The sequence below is a fragment of the Mytilus californianus genome, unplaced genomic scaffold, assembly GCF_021869535.1.
Source record: "Mytilus californianus isolate M0D057914Y unplaced genomic scaffold, xbMytCali1.0.p SCAF_5, whole genome shotgun sequence".
NCBI classification, from domain to species: domain Eukaryota; kingdom Metazoa; phylum Mollusca; class Bivalvia; order Mytilida; family Mytilidae; genus Mytilus; species Mytilus californianus.
In genome coordinates this window covers 90,944,965-90,959,942 of record NW_026262701.1, presented here as the reverse complement: position 1 = coordinate 90,959,942, position 14,978 = coordinate 90,944,965, and the positions used below count along the sequence as shown (strand labels likewise).

The 14,978-nt window shown below is 30.1% G+C and overlaps 2 long non-coding RNA genes across 2 annotated transcripts; both read right to left on the bottom strand.

Annotated features, from left to right (window-relative positions):
- Nucleotides 1–1,137: 1,137 nt before the first annotated feature.
- On the bottom strand, nt 1,138–3,427 carry LOC127703249 (uncharacterized). The gene is made up of 3 exons (XR_007982877.1): nt 3,354–3,427; nt 2,874–2,892; nt 1,138–1,199 (listed from the first exon to the last, which is right to left on the bottom strand). It is a non-coding gene; the product is annotated as an uncharacterized LOC127703249 (long non-coding RNA).
- A 1,047-nt stretch (nt 3,428–4,474) lies between these two features.
- Nucleotides 4,475–9,938, bottom strand: LOC127703246 (uncharacterized). Its single transcript, XR_007982874.1, has 5 exons — nt 9,854–9,938; nt 7,878–7,957; nt 7,076–7,091; nt 5,273–5,345; nt 4,475–4,495 (listed from the first exon to the last, which is right to left on the bottom strand). It is a non-coding gene; the product is annotated as an uncharacterized LOC127703246 (long non-coding RNA).
- Nucleotides 9,939–14,978: the final 5,040 nt, after the last annotated feature.

Sequence of the window (14,978 nt, the reverse complement as noted above, 5' to 3'; positions counted from 1 at the left end):
AAATGTGAAAAACATTTGAATTTCTGTTTCTGAAACATTTGGACTTCTTTTCTTAGTAAGGTTGATTGATTACATGTAATGAATTCGAGTAAACCTAAGGACAAAACTAGTTTATTTAGCTTATAAAGTTTATATAAACCCACAACAATTACAGATGTTCATTACATAATTGTAACTACTAACTATTTCAGAGCTGTATGTAATAACTTCTGGAAATAATATTTTTGACATTATTCTGAAGGTAACCTTTTATCTGTATATTCCTGTATATGCTTATTGAGTAATTTTAAAATTATAATTACCTTTATAGGTAAGTAAAAAAATCACTTGTTAAAGTAACGCCTCCGACTGTATAAATTAGAATAAACTATTTGCGCGAATATTTGCAAAACAATTGTATATACTATTTCCTTGTACTCTTACAAGTATAACTATATACACAAAAACACTTTTTTAAAACATTATATTATACAACATTAAAATTCGATTTTTAATATTGAAAAAGTTTGTTACACCCTATATCCATTAGTGAACACAAAGGACTCGGACTATTTGATATACGTAGATTTTCAAATTTATTTTATATCAGAGACTGATTAAAAAAAAAGATATAACAAAATAATGTTTGTATTCATCAAAACTTTTTTTCAGACAAATAAGTAATGCTTTTCTATTCTGCTGAATTGAACGTTATAGCTAGATGTGTACTATAAAGCTACATGTTGTCTTCTTTGACAGCATCAACATAACGAAGATTACCATTGCATGCGCAACAACAGTTTTGTTATATGCATACCATCTTATTTTTTTTTTATATTTTAAGATGAATCATTAGTGATTGGATGTCTCCAAAAAATTGAAACGGGACAGGAACAAAAGACATTTTTTGGGGGTATTCCGGAAACTAAGAGGACTTACATCTATCACTTTAACATAAATTTTGCAGAAATGTTCATTTATGTTATGTTTATTACATAACACAAACTACACAATGTAATAAAAAAAAAATAGATTCTGCAAAATTTAGTATGATAAAAGACATATGTCTTTGCTTGTAAATGATGCATGACTGAAGGACAATTCATATTTCAGTTACTGGAAGTTGAAATTTTCACTGTAGTATTGCGAAACACTTACCTTGTGTTGTATTTATTTCAATGCTTTCGTTAGGATTATTCGATTTCTTTAACTGTTTTTGTCTAAAAAGATAAAATACTCCTCGTTCATGATTTGCATGTATATTATGACACATTACATATAGAAATGTCGGAGTATCCACTTTTTTTAAAATTATTAAATTCAGAATTGAATTGGACTTAAACTACTCCGAACTTTTTTTTTAAATATTGGCAATGTAGAATATTACATAATGAACAGCTATCAATTATATATTGAAGTCTATATGACGATCTCAAGATATTTATTTTCTTGTGTCGTCGGATTGCTGGCTCATTGACTTTACCTCTTTAAATCTACATCTCTTTATCATCATGTAAAAAAAATTAACTTGAGGGAGACGCGCGATCCCGCCTTCACTACAAATTTTCTATACGAACTTAGGCTTGTTGTCTGCTATTGATTTAAAAATGTATTCATACTCCTTAATCAGTAGTTATTATATTGTTGTTTTCCAAATGTAAGATTCTATATAAATACATCATATATATATATGGCTAATCTAAGTAGTACAGAGGTCTGGAACTTAAGAAAACAACATAAAATAGCGATAAAAACTAACAAAAATATACCTACACGTAAGTCTAATGATTTAAAAACTGCTTCCAGGTTCCAGGCCCAATACAGTTAAAAAGATAGGAAAAATGGTAATTATTTGAATTTATATACTGATTGTGACTTACGTATGGGTTTATTTATTACGGTAATGGCATGTATATATCTAATGATCCGTAACGATTAGTAAAAACATACTTGCATCTATATTTTGAAATACTTATTAGAGAAGAGAGGGGCGAAAGATATCAGAGGAACATTCAAACTCATAAATCGAAAATAAACTTACAAAGCCATGGCTAAAAAGAAAAAGACAAACAAACAAACAATTATAGTACACAAAACACAACCTAGAAAAACTAAAGACTTAACAACACGAACCCCACCAAAAACTTGGGGTGATCTCAGGTGCTCCGGAAGGGTAAGCAGATCCTGCTCCACATGTGGCACCCTTCGTGTTGATCACTATAGTACAAACCCGGAAACAAGTCTAAATAGGTAGACCATATTCGTGAAAAGGGGTCGGGATTGTAGTTACGACATTAGGAAGATATCCGCTATCATCTGTGAAACAGATATTCCATAACAGTCAACCAACTAGTGATGGCGTCCGTAAAATTTACGAGGGATGATTTCAACGTCATCATTTGGAACTCTTGGTTTAATAACTTCCCTGTGAGCCGCAACCCTCTATCAAGGAAATCATGATAGGAAAAACAAGCCGGGAATATCGTATCGATTGAGAGATATATTAGATATTGCAATGTTCTCTAAATTTTGAGTTGTCAAAAATCTCGTCGACGCTAATAATTAGTTCTGAAATAGGTACCCGAGTAAATACTATAAACTTAAATATTAATATTATTGATAAATTTCCTCGGAAAATACCATATATTTGAAATTTAACACCCTACAAGATATACAAATTTGTTCATTAATCATATCGGAAAAACAAAATTCTGCCTGAAATAAATACTTATAAACGTCCTCAAAACAAAGCCATCATAACATGCTTGAGAGTGGACTCGATGAAAAACAACACAAACGGATTCCACGACGGAAAGTTAAAAGAAGTTCAATTTGGAGCGTTTATAATATTGCCGTTCAAAAATTATGTTCAGCGGTTTTAAAGTAGTTCTTACTTTTTAAGTTGTTTCTGTTCTAACATGACAATAACACTTATTCATTACTTTAAACTGTAGATACAGACAATATGTTTTTTTTTGTAATAATGGTATCTTAAATTCAAATTGAAGGATACTAGACTTGCACACTTGTGCAAAACAACAACAAGTACATTTGTTTATAATTCAACAATTTATTTCAATGTCAATTGACTTGAATCTGACTATGTCATAATCGAAAAAAATATAGATATTCGGTTAATTTTAATAGTCAAAAGGAAGATAATCTTTAATAGAAACATCTTATATACTATAGAATTAGTAATGAAAATAACACATTGCGCAGGATATATGCGCCTGGAACGTATTTCTGGAATCATCTTCATTGGAACGTTCATAGCCAAGGACGTAAAAAATCTATATGGCAAAAAGATCATAAAATGATGGCCAAATGTATCTAATCTTAACAGTAAATATTTCTTTCAATTTTAAAGCTACCTTTCTGGTTTTTCATTTCAGCATAAATGCTTGGTTTATCTTGGACACTTAGTGCTTCGTAAACGCCTATCGAGCTAAAAACAAAATTATAAAGGAGAGTAATTTAAATAATTTACTAAAAATAACACGGTCGAACTTAAACTATAAGCGAATAACATTTATTTGTGTGTATGCTTCAGCTGGTTGGATTGATACATGTAATGATATACACCCAAAACGTGCATACCAATATACATATAAGGAGCTGTATAATTGTCAGTAAGACAACTATTTATACAGTACAAATATACAAAGACTATGTATACATGCATAAATGATATTGATTATTTTAATGCCAACATTTTTGTTTTTTAAGACATGTCGCAACAACGTTGCACTATCAACTGATCAAATAATGATTTGTGATATACTATTTCAGAGCAGATGCATGGACACGTGTTCTGTTGATAAAACTACATAAGCGACCTCTTGTGGTAATTATGCAATTTTAAACACCTCTATCTTGTGATGACCAATTTTCATAATTTATACATTTTAATTGATGTGTAAAGCCGAACTAATTGAACTGAACCCATACCGAAGTTTCATTTTTGTTTCTCTCACACATTCATATTTAAAAAAAAATGCTTACTTCATATACTTCTAGTAATTTTTATTTCAATTGTTTTCATTGTGTTATGCAAGATGATTGCTTTTCCTTCTGAATAACGTTTTAATTCGTCGTTACCTATAGAAGTTTGAAGTCTAAAGTTCATTGCAGAAAAAAACAGGGAAATTTGTATTTTAAGATAAATAATTCAAACTGTATAATTGTGTTCATTGTTTTATACAGTTTAAATAGTGTTTAAAATTGTTAGTATATTTTTAGCTGTTTTATTGCAAATTTGTTAGCTCCGTTCTGCGTGATCAATAGTTGAACGTTTGCTGTCGTTTGAAATTTCCTGTACAATATTTTTTACTTTAGCTGATTTGTGTTTAAATGTTCACCAATTCACAGTAATTCGAAACCGAATTAAATATCTTTTTTTAGATCCCCATTTAATTGTCAGAAGTAAAGGAGTATTGTTTTAAAATATGCAATTTTAAATTTTCAGATATACATACATATAATAATAACACTTATGATTTCGATGATGTTACACCTAAATAAAAAAATAAAAAAATAAAAGACATTACAAGTTCTCAATCAATTAAACTATAGCTTTTGAAATAATAGCAATAAAACAGCAACATTTCAACAGAAGTACACGGTAAATCAGCGTTGTAAATATTATGCATCCAACTGGATTGTCAAATAATTCCCTGGACGAGATAATATATTGACAGGTATTGTAAAACATACACAATCAAGTAAACAAGTCAGATCTATTTTGTGTAAATTTTATTATAAGTATTTACAACGTACAAACCATGCTGCAATAGAGTGACAAAAGTAACTAGTGAGCGTCCTATTGCAATGTATCAATCCGTTACTTAAAAAAAACCAGTTGGTATTATCATTACTGCAAATGAAAGAACTATTCACCATGTGTACAAAACGACCTGGATGAAAGCAACGAATGGTCATCGTACGGTATTCAAAGACGAGTAACTGTAAATGTGACACTTATCATTAAAACAGTTGTTCCTTTGATATATTGGTGATTTTCATTGTCTCAGAGGCACGTTTTATTATAGACTTTCCATAAAATTCGCATCATACATGTACAATGAGATCTGTTAAAATTTACAAATACATTTGATCAGAAATCTGATTTAGATACATTTTTTTTTTCATTTAAGCAGTAAGTACAATTTAAGCAAATTCGTTCAAATGTAGAGTTGTTTTACGTATCCCAAAAAAACATCTACTATTTTCATATTTACATGATCCTTTGGACGAAAGAAAAGTTCTTTCAATGACATTTTACCATACATACCTTTGGCATTCTCTAAATCATCATAAACACTAATTTTGTCTTTTGTACAAGTGTTTCGTAAGTTTGACAAGATCTGTAACACAGACAGGATAATAAAAAAATTTCTATGAAAATATTAGTTTATACGGAAATGACATTTGCAAAATCCAATATCAGAAGTTAAGGATTTTTTAAAAAATAATTTACATATTAAAATTATATTGAAAAACTAAAGTAATTAAAGATGTAAAAAAAAAAATTGTTTAGAACAATTAATCTATTAGTTCTGCCATAAAACAGAAAACAAACCACGAGAGTAAAATCAATCGGACTCAACTTAAATGAGATAGGAGGCAAAAGCAACATGTTTGTAGTTTTCTTGGTTTATTCGTGTCGTGTCCAATGATATGACATATTTATATATTGAATATTATGCAATTGTCTAGCGTCGAACTACTGTAAAACAAAAATAGAAGTTTAACTTGTATCTTACAAAATCTATAATCAGCCAACGCATGTTTATGATATGTTAATACTGACGGAGGCATTCATTGCAATCTTTCACATAGTTGTGCTCAAAAAGTATGAAATCCAAATACTTTTTTTTTGTATTTTTGTAAAAATCAAACAAAATGTATACAACTTTTGATTTTGTTTTCCTTTCGATGCCTTTATAAGCGAAGCATTGATTTATTCATGTTATTGTTGTTATGTAACATGACATGGACAATTTCAACAGTTTTGCTTCCATGAGAAATTCGTCTACAGACGCCACATAAGCCAAAAGCATTACTTTCCAGATTAATTTATCATGAACAGAAAATGATACTTCATAAAGTTTGTGCGTCCTTCGCGCTTTTGTTGATTTACCTTTATCTGGAATGCTAAATCATAAACATTCGAAAGTCAGTATTATGAAATTACACATTCGTACGAAAAAACCGGAAAATGTCTATCTGATTTTTATTAAGTTACAGAGTAGAGAATCATGTTACAATGACAACCCAACAAAAGAACGTAGCGTAACAAAGACTTTGTTTTTCTTATTTACGGATAGGACGCAATCGGTAGATTTACAGATAAGACGACAGTCATGATATCTAAAGAACTTCCTATAGGTCTGCTGGGGCAGTTTTTGTGTCGAAAGCACATCCCTGCTAATAAACTACTGTAGTGTGAACATGCCCGAGTGTAACGGATTAATTTAGATAAATAAACGCCATAAGCAATGATAAAATAGGACAGTGGGAGTTACTGCTGGGAAATTGGAAGTTAACAAAAAAAATGTTAGAATTCATTTAGTCATAGACTCAATTTTGAGGTCGTCCATCTGTTGCAATTTTATAAAAACAAAGATCAAGATAAAAAGCAGACTTCCTACTTTCGGTAAGATTTTCCGTTCATTAGGAAAGGTTATCTTAACATTGTAAGGAACTTTGAAGTTAATAACAAGTTTGATGGATAAGGAAATATGGCCAACTTTTAATTCAAAATATATGAACACCCTTTGCGCAAATATATCAAATATAGAATTTTTTTTTTTAAACCTGTGGTTATTTTCATGAACATGTGTGGATTGCTTGTTTTCAAAACGAATGAAAATAAATGCAATACTTGATAAATTTTATTCGTTCAAAGCATTTTACTGGAGTTACTTTCATCGGAAACACTCTGAAACAAATCTTTGGAAGCCAAGGATGTATAAAAATCTAAACTTCGGAAGAGCTTAATGACCAAAAAAGAATATACAAATAATAGCGAAATCTATCTTGTCATTTTAATTTGAGGAAGTAAATGTCGAACAATCCTTATAATTATACTCACGGTGTATGTTCAACATCTGAAACAATACAATATCAATAAAATAATGTTCAGTAAAGAGACATTTTATAACACAAACAATAACAGGACTTTGAATAAAAGTGATTTTTTTTTATCCAACCATATATTAATTTACAATGATTGTATCAGAATACAGTTTCAAACGAATTCAAATGTATAAGAACATAATTCAGATTTTGTTTTTACTTTGTAGTGCTACATCTTGTTACATATTGCATTTGAAACATTCCAGCACCTACATATGGCATACATATCCCACAGCAGATGATTCGACATTCCAGAGGTCGTGTTTCTTATTATGCTTTCATTTATAAAGGAATGCTCCTTACAAACAATGCTTTTAAACAAAGGTTTCAAAGTTGTGAGTTGTTGTAATCCCTTCCAAAGTTTTATGAACGTCATCTTGAGTTGGTTGAGCGTGTTATAATATATGTGTTACAAATGATTACTAATATGTTCTTGTTGTCATAACCATAATTTCCTCGATAATGATATCACCGAAAGTGATTTATCACAGTATTGTAATTGCAAAAGTAGCATTACGGATGCCGCATGTGAAACAGGAGCTGCTTAGTTTTGCAGAACACCTGAGTACAATCCCGTCTTTTGGTGGGTTTCATGTTGCTCAGTCTTTTTTTAAATAGATGTTGTGTGTACTTGTCAGTATTTTTCGTTGTTTTCCGCTTTTTTTATCATCAAGTTGTCCGTTTTTGTCGACTAACTGGTTTGGAATGTCATGTCACCTTTTTTCTTCCGTCTATTTTAAAACATAAAGCTACCTTACCAAATTTATTTTCCACTTCTTCGTACTCATCCCCCTTTTGAATGTCCTGGAAGCCGGTGTTTTCATAATATTCATCATTTCTTAAAAAGTAGTAATAATTGATGTAAAAAATAAATTTCAATCATATAAGTACACAAAGTAATTATCGATTTACTATGTGTTTTCAAAATATTGTTTTGAGTATAGCAGTATGTCCAAATTAAAGTAATATAAGAAATATTTTAAAATATCTGTTTAGCATTTTACAATATCCGTTTGGAGGTTTTTTGCTATTTTGTGATAAATTGAAAGAATATGTAAATGCTAGTTATTTTGCAACATGTGGTGTATTTTTCATCGTCTTTCATTGACAATATTTCAAGCACTAAAAATGTACGTTTTTGGGGCAGTAAAAGTGTCATATTGTTGTTATTTTGGCCATCGTTTAAGCAAATATAACAAAATTACCGATTTTAATGGCGCGTCTTTCTGGTATAAATGAATTTGGTATGTTATAAAATAATGATTTGAAAAGTAAAACATATATATAGCGCATGACAATGGTGATAGATTATCGAAACCAACATCACCGAAAAGGTAACAACAATCATTAAAGGTCATCTTTACCTCAGGTAATTATTATTATAAAAAAAAATACACTAAACAATATCAAAACACTGTCGATGCTGTTTTAAGATGTAGTCAATCAATTTAAACATGTTTATCCATTTTGACATATTAGAGAAAAGCAATGTAGTATACCGCTGTTCAAAAGTCATAAATCGATTAAGAGAAAACAAATTTGGGTTACAAACAAAAACCGAGGGAAACTCATCAACTTTAAGAGGAAAACAACGGAAGAACAGATACACTTAACCGCATCAAAAACAAACGCCAACATACATACAAACGGACTACTTGATAACAACTGCCATATTCCTGACTTGGTACAGGACATTTTAAGAAGAAAATGGTAGGTTGAACCTGGTTTTATGGCTAGCCAAAACTCTCGCTTATATGGCAATGTTAACAAAAACACGCTAAAATGACAACACTACGTGACAGGAATACAGTATAGACATACGCAAGAACACTCAGCAAAGTGAAATACTTAAATAAATAATGTAATAGTACATTACAACATGTAAACCGCAGAATAACAACGGACATCTCCCATGAATTAACGAGAGCAGAGGACACCACAAAATGGACGTCACGTAAATGGATCAACGCCAGAAAAAGTGACGTAATTTGGGACGGAAATATTATCAAAGTTAATCTTGAAATGCATACAATTATATGGAACGAGATCCAAAAATTCATAATTATTTTCACAATACTAGTTCAAATAATTGTCATGATTATGACGGTCTTAAAAGGCTTTTTTGAATTAGTGCTGTGACGACGCAATAATTATTCGGACTAACACAATACTTTATCGATGAAAAACGGAAATTTACTCGACTAAACGTTATCATTCTATTTTAAAGTAAGTTTATTCAACTTTCAGATAATGTTGAAGCAGCGTTTCCGTATGATATAACTTACTTTTATGTTAAGCTTACTTTCAATTTATTTTCAAGTTTGTTCGTTTCCGGAAATACATAATTTATATTTTTGTATTATTATTAATATTTCCATTATATATATAATATAAAAATAAATGAGACAACTCTCCTCCAAAGACCAAATAAATAAGCAGCTATTGGTCACCCTACGGCCTTCGACTAAAGCAAAACACGTTAAGCAAGGTATAGAAGGCACATAAATGACTAGTTTAAAAGAATTCAAAATTAACAATAACGGCCTGATTTATGTACAAACAATAAACGGAATACAAATATGATATACAGCAACTTTAGAAAGGCACATACAAAATCAAGCGGTGTTTTTAACATTTGACATGCAAATCTACTCCTTAACATGTAATAGTATTTTCAATACCGTTGCGATGCTATATCTACTATTTGTGATTGATAAGAAAATAGTCAACTTACTTTTCCTTTTTATCTATCCCTGTAAGTTAAACACTAAACCATGTGAGATTATAAACTGAAACAGTATCTAATAATATTAGAAATATGAAACACATTAGATAAATAAGTCATCAAAATAAATGACGATTAAAATTGGTTATGAAATTTAGCTTTTGAATGCTTCTGGTATACATTGAGAAGGAAATGCTTTGCCTCCTGTTTTTCCGTATTTGTTCAGCTATTGAGGTTGAACGAGAGTCAAACATTTCAGAAAATAACCACCATATCGAAGAAACTACACATTGAAGTGACTGATTATTTTCATTGTTACGAATATCTACCACTGAAAAAATCATACCTTACAGCAAAGGCCTCTTTAACGTTTTATTTTAGCATGTTATTTACATTAATGTTTACTGAAACTGGTCGGACAATAGTCAATTACAACAGTACTTCAATCATTTCCTTTTCCGATTGGATAGTATCCTTTGATGTTTACTTAAAAGCAATAATTTCAACTTTTTATGGCTTAACGGGAGATGTATTCTTGATTTACGTATATTGACAAAATAAAGAATCAAAATCGCGAAAAATGTATAACCTTGTTATTTCCAGTATACAATAGTATTCGCTGTCTTTACTATTAATCACATTTCATGGCATCTAAATTAAGGTCCCGTTTGGTCATATTGCTCCTTACGTTTCTACGTATTTATACACCCCTGTCTTTCAAATGTTCACGTTAGAGCGTTCCTGATTGAGTTAAATATAGAAGGATTTCGGACGCACCGAAGTTTTAATGGGTTATCTTTTATTATGGTATAATGTGAGTAACCTAATGTTGTTAATTTCCCTTATTTGATATCATTTGTTTCTCTTTGAACAGAATAAAACAAGAATGTGTCCATAGTACACGGATGCACCACTCGCACTATCATTTTCTATTTTCAGTGGACTGTGAAATTGGTGTCAAAACTCTGATTTGGCATTAAAATTAGAAAGATCATATCATAGGAAACATGTGTGATTGGACTTCAACTTCATCAAAAACTACCTTGACCAAAAACTTTAACCTGAAGCGGGACAGACGGACGAACAAACGAACGGACGAACGGACGCACAGACCGAAAAACATAAAACCCATCAATGGGGCATAAAAATTGTATCTGTTACGAATTAAAGTATAGACAAATTAAAACATTTGATTGACTAGTTTCTATAAAATATTTATACATATCAAACTATATTTCACATTTGTCTACGGTTTGATCATATGTTGAAACAACGAAAAGCTTAAATTTAATTTATTTTACCAGTGATATATTTTATCAAAGTAAAAGTAAATTCAATACAAAAAGAAGAAAACATATGCCAACCGTGTCGTTAACGTCAATCTGTTTCCCGTTAAATATTTCGCAATGTCATTGAAAAAAAGGTCATCGTTATTATGATGTTTAGCCGATGTTTACTTAAGTACCAGTCCACCTAAGAACCATGCAGTGAGTCATTCATCTCAAATCATAAATTAATGAAATCTTTGTTTAAAATAATGCAAAACAACAAATTTTTGAGTATTTGATCACTGAATACTTTATTTAATACTTTGTTGTTAAGATAAACAAGTTCCATAGCAACACATATTTTACTGCTGAAAAAAGTAAGAATGTGAAAGTAACCGACTCATGTATACATCAATAAAAAAAAAAATGAAATGGAATTTAGATATTCATGTATCAAAGGATATCTACACTTGAGCAAGTGGATTTTAAGATTTGGCACCAACAATGACATTCAAACATGTCTAACACCTTGGTTGCCAAGCATGTTTTTCCTTAGCAACCACTTACTAGAAAATTTGAAAAAAATACATAAATGTACTACAACAATTCCAATATTATCCTTAATGATAATACAACTTCATTGTTATGTATAAACAGCTTAAATACAATATATTTACCTCTAAAAAATTCACCAGATGCATATACATAAATTTCTCCAGAAAGTACCGCGGAAAAGTTACCATTTTTTTCAAAATGCACATTTTTGGTAAAAAAAAAATTTTTTTGGTCTTCACTAGAGTATTTTCCATGTGAAATTGATAAAACTCTTAGTAAATGGCCTCTTTTTATTTATTTAAAGATCATTTTGAACTATTTATATGTCTATGGCCTAGTTCAAAGTGAATTTTGATGATTTTTACCTAAAAGACATTTGGATACTGATACCTTTTATCAATTGAACTTTGTAGACATTGTGAGCCTTCCTCATGAGCACACTAATTGCCCATCTTCAAGTTATATCCATACATTTTCTAATGTGAATGAGAGCCTCTGAATCTGATTTACTGTTCTTATGTTGTATTGTCACCACTCTCCCATCATAATGATGGGATGGGTTAAGGTGCCTGTCCAAAGCAAGGAGCCTGTATTCCAGTGGTTGCCATTGAATAATATCTGCCATAAGAACATTTTTTATTGTTTTAATTCTTTAAAATTTTATCATTCATTGGTCTTTTTCATATTACTTTATAGCAAGGTTTAGACTCATTTTTTAAACTGTACAGTGACCTGCAATTGATCTTTATACTGTAATATTATAAGGACATTTGTCTCATTGGAATATCATTATTGTTCTATATCATCATATAATGACTATTGCTTCTGGTGTCTTATAATTAAATTGCATCAGATTATGTTGCTAACCAATTAACATTGCCCTTGTCATCATAAAAATTATATCATAATAAAGCTGACAAAACCAACATGACCACCATTGCTATAAATAGAATATCAGCTTGAATCAATCAGCCAATGTTAAAAAGATCAGAGAGTTTAAACAAGTCAATTCAAATTGATTGTATATCATATACTCAACAAAACAAGTAAAACACAACTTCTTCTTATCTACAGTAACTTCATAATTTCTTTGTTTTGCTTAAAACAATAATAAAAAATCTGTATATGTGTGAATATCATGTAAGTATATGCATGAAACATTGAAATAAATCCACAGGTTTACAGAGATGTTTTCGTTTTAATTGTTTCAAGTGGGATTTTTTTTAAAAAGTAAAAAATTAGAAAGTTTGAGATAAGTCAGTACCAAATTGTCAAAAAAAAAATAAATGGATTAAGAGACAAAAGTTAAGTTTCTTTTTTTCACATGAAAATATACACTCTACTTCTGACAGGTGTCAGAAATTGGGTAAAAAAAAATTAAAAGGAAAAAATCATTTTCACAGAACTAGATTTAGTAATATTGTGTCAAAATTTTACTAATTTCAATCACTTTTTAAAAATGTAGAAGCTACATTTTAAAACATCCATAGCCTCCAGAGTGTCAATTAAATTAAGGTCAATTAAATTAAGGGCCGGCTCCAAGTCTTCATCCTCAATTGTTCGTGGTTTTGTATTTCGGGACATAACACACACAGACGAGGAAAAAAGAAGCAATCATTATCTGACTAGGTTGAAGGCATTCCTCAGGGAGTCAGTTTCAGCTGTACTTGGTTGTGTATCTGTCTTTGCAGAGTAGTCATCATCCTGTAAGAAAATGTCCTATAAAATAAATAATCCTTAATACATAATATTGATCAATTCATGTTTGCTTGCTAAATATCTAATGGAAAAGAGCTCATGCATATTCAGGATGAGAAAAATTTATGACCTTGACCTTTCGTTTAGTTACCTTAAATCAGTAGGGCTTATCCTTTAGGAATCATATTTGCCACTGTTTGTTATACATATTTTGTACTGTATTTGAAAAGTGTCGTTAAGATATGTATTTATTGGCGGGTACTATCTAATACAATTCTGTTAATTTTATTAAATTTTATTAATGCGTTTTTCATTTTAATGAACATAGCTTTATATGTATAACTGATAATTAAGTAAAGGGTTTTATTACCACAAAATAATTAAAACCTATACCAAATTATTTTATAGATGCAACCATTTGGCTTTGAACTAGCTATAGTAACTGCAAGTAGTTTTATATGGTGACTTTACATTGCAATTAGTTTTTACAGTTTCTTTTTATGTTGGGTTGTCACACCACTGTCCTCGGTTAACATATTTAACCTGCCACCTTCTTGATATGTCTGTATTAAGTCAGGACCCTGTAATTCAGTGGTTGTTTGTTCATGTCTGTTATATTTATTCATCTTAAATTTTTATGATTTAAATCTCTCTTTCTTAATTGAATTTTTCATATTTTTCATATAAGGGCCTTTATAGCCCACTTTATGGTATGGATTTTTCTCATTGTTGAAGGCTGCGCAATTGCTGACATCAATTTCATTTGAATTTTGGTGGATATATGTCTCATTGGCATACAATCTCATCTCCTTACTTTTATACTTACATCTTGACTGAATGTCAGGGAGTGAGTTTCAGCTGTACTTGGTTGTGCATATGTCTTTGCAGAGGAGTCATCATCCTGTAAGAAAAAGTTCCATTAAACAAATAATCCTTAATATTTTGATGTTGTTCAGGATGAGAAAAATCTAATTAATTGGTCAATATCACAATTTATAATAGAGTTATGGGAATCAACTACTATTTTAACCAGTGTACTTGATTTACTTTCAAGTGCACTCACAAAACATGTGTAACCCTATCACATTCTTTATGTATATGTACCAAGCCAGAATCAAGTTATCCATTAGTTGTAGGTCTTTGTCTACCATAATGTTTTTTGTGTATTGTTGTCTTTTGAACTGCTTAATTTATTTTCTTTTTAATGCCTTTTATAGCTTACTATCTGACAAGGGTTTGCCTATTGTCAAAGAATGTAGAACAAGATATTCAAATCTCACTTTTGGGCTGTAATGGATATTTATATTATAAGCAATGTATTGTACCACTAGATCCCTTATTTGCATATCTTAGAGATGTGTTTGTTATCAATTAATAAATTTGTTCACCCATCAGGGTAAAAAATATTGTTTGTGTTTAAAATTTTCTGATTTTCAATAAAATTATCATTTCCATAAATCTTTTTTTAAAGTTTACCTTAATTCAGCTTAAGAAGTTGGAACAAAGACATATTTTGCTTAAACAGCTAGATGTTTCTGTTTTTTTTCTTTCTCTGTTGTGTCCAAATCTAAATGCAGAAATAAATGAGAAATATTTAATCTTAAAGTAAATAC